General features: G+C 47.1%; 1 pseudogene; it reads left to right on the forward strand.

Annotated features, from left to right (window-relative positions):
- Window positions 1–1,248, forward strand: part of LOC103085314 (serine/arginine-rich splicing factor 3 pseudogene) — a 3,558-nt pseudogene extending 2,310 nt beyond the window's left edge.
- Window positions 1,249–4,100: the final 2,852 nt, after the last annotated feature.

The following is a 4,100-nucleotide window of genomic DNA, read 5'->3' on the forward strand; positions in this document are numbered from 1 at the left end:
CTCTCCCTCTCTCCCTCTCTCTCTCTCCCTCTCTCTCTCCCTCTCTCTCTCTCCCTCTCTCTCCCTCTTCCTCCATCTCTCCCTCTCCCTCTCTCCCTCTGCCTTATCTCTGCCTCTCCCTCCATCTCTCCCTCTCTGGGAAGGAGTGAGGGAGATGGAGAGATGGAGGGAGATGGAGAGTTGGAGCGAGAGGGAGAGGGAGGAGCAGGAGGGAGGGAGAGGGAGAGAGGGAGGGAGGGAGAGACGTCTTTGGCTCCCTCCCTCTATCACTCTCTCCCTCTCCACCCTCTCTCTCCCTCTCCCCCCTCCCTCTCCATCTCTCTCTCCCTCTCCCTCCACCTCCTTCCCCCTCTGGAGAGGGAAGGAGGTGGAGAGTGAGGGAGAGGGAAAGAAAGAAAGAACACACCATCTACATTTCTGTCAAATGACACCGGGGATCCTTACACAACCAGGAGAAAATAACACAGTGAGGCTCTTTCTCAGCTGGAACTGGAACTGCAGATGGGGCCAAACACCACCAGGGTGGCCACACATGTCCAGCTGCCGCCCCAGTCCCCTGAGTCCGGTCACCAGGGCTCTGAGTGTTTGCTCCAGGGACCTGGGGTTCACCCTGTCACCCTGGAGGTCGGGCCTAGCCAGCAGGGCCCCAGGCTGGACATATAGGGGGAAAAGCATCCCCACAGGACAGCTTGTGCGAGCTGATTCAGCTGCCAGATTCTAGAGGCCCAGGATCACCCTGTGGCCCATGAAACCCAGGAGCCACGAGGGTCTTGCATTGGGATTCCTGTCCGTTGGACTGTAACGTTTATGTAAGGAATCTTGGAAACAGTGGTAACAAGAATGAATTCGAACGAGCTTTAGGATATTATGGACCACTCCGAAGTGTGTGGGTTGCTAAAAACCCTCCCGGCTTCGCTCTTGTTGAAAATGAAGATCCCCAAGATGCAGCGGATGCTGTCTGAGAACTAGACGGGAGAACACTCTGTGGCTGCTGAGTAAGAGTGGACCTGTCGAATGGGGCAAAGAGAAGTCGAAATCGTGGCCGCCTCCTTCTTGGGAGTTGATTATCGGAGGAGGAGTCCTCCCTCTCACCACAGATCTCCAAGACGGAGGAGCTTCTCCCTCAGCCGGAGCAGGTCTCTTTCTAGATATAGAAGAGAGAGATCACTGTCCCAGGAGAGAAATCACAAGCCGTCCCGATCTTTCTCTAGGTCTCCTAGCCGATCCAGGTCAAATGAAAGGAAATAGCAGACCACTTTGCAAGAGGAGTGGTGCACAGGAAATAACTTCATTTGACAGGAGTATGTACAGAAAATTCAAGTTTTGTTTGAGACTTCCGAAGCTTGATGCACTTTTTAAATGTTTTAGCTGTTCACACTTGTTTGTCTCTAGGGACAGTGACACATAAAGGTGTCATTCTCTATGGTTTGAAATGCGTTATATGAGGCATGTAATATGAAGAATTGTTTCTTTACAATGTTCCCTTAAGCAAAATTGAATTTGCTTTGAATTTTTGGTCTTGCCTAGACTGATAATAAAACTCTAACTCCTGCCCACCTAAAGTGTGATGTTTATTATTATGGAAACAACACTGGCAAACACTGAAAAGACTTCCTGTAGCTGGGATATGGTATGCAGCTGTAGTTAAGCAAGCAGTCTAAAAGGTGCTGTGAACACAAGCCAGCAGGTAGAAATGAAAGCCGCACCCTTACCCTAGATTAGAGGTTTAAAAATTCCACTAGTCTTCACACTGGACAAGAGGTTGTCCAGTGAGTTTAGAATCTAAGAAGTTTCAAGGAAGTTAGTTTACCTTTGAGTTAGGTCATAAGTCCCCTCTGTGATTGCTGTACATGAATACATAGCTCTTTGTAATGTTTTTTGGAAGTTGAGATGATCAAGATACCAATGTCCTGCCAGATTAAGAGTATATTGTAGAGCTGAACTTTGAGTTACTGTGCAATTTTTTTTCATGCTGTCATTTGTAATATGTTTTGTGAGAATCCTTGGGATTAAAGTTTTGGTTCCAAAAGGGAAAAAGAAAAAAAAAAAAAAGGATCCACCTGCCAATAGAGGGGACACCGGTTCGAGCCCTGGTCCGGGAAGATCCCATGTGCCGCAGATCAACTAAGCCCGTGGGCCACAACTATTGAGCCTGCGCTCTAGATCCTGGGAGCCACAACTACTGAGCCCCCATGCCACAACTACAGAAGCCCGCATGTCTAGAGCCCGTGCTCCGAAACAAAAGAAGCCACTGTAATGAGAAGCACGTGCCCACAGCAAAGAGGTGCCCCTGCTCGCCGCAACTAGAGAAAGCCCGTGTGCAGCAACGAAGACCCGTTTTGTGCAGCCAAAGAAAAAAAAAAAAAAAGACGATACTGGCCAGGTGATCAAGGGTAAAATTGTTTGTCACAAGTCCCGTTGATGGTGTGTGTCCTTGATGTGTGTATCCTTGACGGTGTGTATCCTTGATGATGTGACCTGAGGAGAATGGCATTTTTATCTCTGTCTGGATCTTCCACCCCAAACACCATAACTCCAGGCCAACCATAAGGAAAACATCAGAAAACCAACAGACAGACAAATTGAGGGACAAAATACCTGACCAGCCCTCCTCAAAACTTCCAAGGTATCAAAACCCAGGGACGTCTGAGAAATGTCACAGCCCAGAGGAGACTGGGACAGATAAAGGATGTTAGGGGAAAACTAGGGAAATTCTAATAAAGTGTGGACTTCAGTTAATAATAATGTATCCATCTCGGTTCCTTAGTTGGATAAACACGTCGTACTAAGGTACTAAAGTACTAACGTGTTGGAAATAGGGGTACTGGGTCGGGGGTCCACAGCACTCTGTACACTCTGTACAGATCTTTGCAACTTTTTTGTAACTCTAAGCTATTCTAAAATTAAACGACTACTAAACAGAGATAAGAATGTTATTTCCCTGATTTGAACGTGCCTGAGTTTGTTTTCATGGTCACATTTGTGCTATCCGGATGTGTCTTGGAATCAGTAGCAAAGGAGAGTTGCCAGCCCCTGGGAGGATGTGGCTGGTTTGCAGGTGGCTTGCTCTGGAGCTGAAGACCACGGTGGGAAGTCTGCAGCCTCGGGCTGCACTTAGAACCATGGGAGGGGATGGGCCAGCTCAGTTAGGGATGGAACCTATAAATGAAACTCTTTTTCTTTTCCATTATGGCTTATCACAGGATATTGAATATAGTTCCCTGTGCTAGACAGTAGGACCTTGTAGTTTATCCATCCTCTATTTAATAGTTTGCATCTGCTAACCCCAAACTCCCAATCCAACCGTCCCTCACTCTTTCCCCCGCTTGGCAACCACAAGTCTGTTGTCTATGTCCGGGAGTCTGTTTTTGTTTCGTAGACAAGTTCATTTGTGTCGTATTTTAGATTTCACATGTAAGTGAGATCATATATTTGTCTTTCTCTTCTGACTTACTTCACTTAGTATGATAATCTCTAGGTCCATCCTCGATGTTGCTGCAAATAGCATTATTTCATTCTTTTTATGGCTGAATATATTCCATTGTATATATGTACCACGTCTTCTTTATCCATTCATCCATCAGTGGACATTTAGGTAGCTTCCACATCTTGCCTATTATAAACAGTGATGCAATGAACATTGGGGTGCATGTATCTTTTCTTTCTTTCTTTTCTCCTTCCTTCCTTCCTTCCTTCCTTTTCTTTCTTTCTCTCTCTCTCTCTTTCTTTATTTTTTGGTCACACAGCATGTGGGATCTTAGTTCCCTGGCCAGAGATGGAACCCATGCTCCCTGCACTGGAAGCACAGAGTCTTAACCACTAGATCACCAGGGAAATCCCAGGGGTGTATGTATATTTTCGAATTAGAGTTTTCTCCGGATCTATGCCCAGGAGTGGAATTGCGCAACCCTATGGCAGCTGTATCTGTTCTCTGCACATCTCACATCGACCACCTGCCCTCCAATCCTTGCTCTCAACGTCATCTTCGGGGAACCCAACGTGCGACAGGGACCTTGACAAGAAGAAATGGCTCAGGGAAAAGCTACCTGCACAGGGAGGAGATAGAGGCCATCGACCCTGGGGTGCTGCGGGGAGAGTGG

This window comes from Lipotes vexillifer, unplaced genomic scaffold, assembly GCF_000442215.2.
Source record: "Lipotes vexillifer unplaced genomic scaffold, Lipotes_vexillifer_v1.1 scaffold466, whole genome shotgun sequence".
In the NCBI taxonomy this organism is placed as follows: Eukaryota; Metazoa; Chordata; class Mammalia; order Artiodactyla; family Lipotidae; genus Lipotes; species Lipotes vexillifer.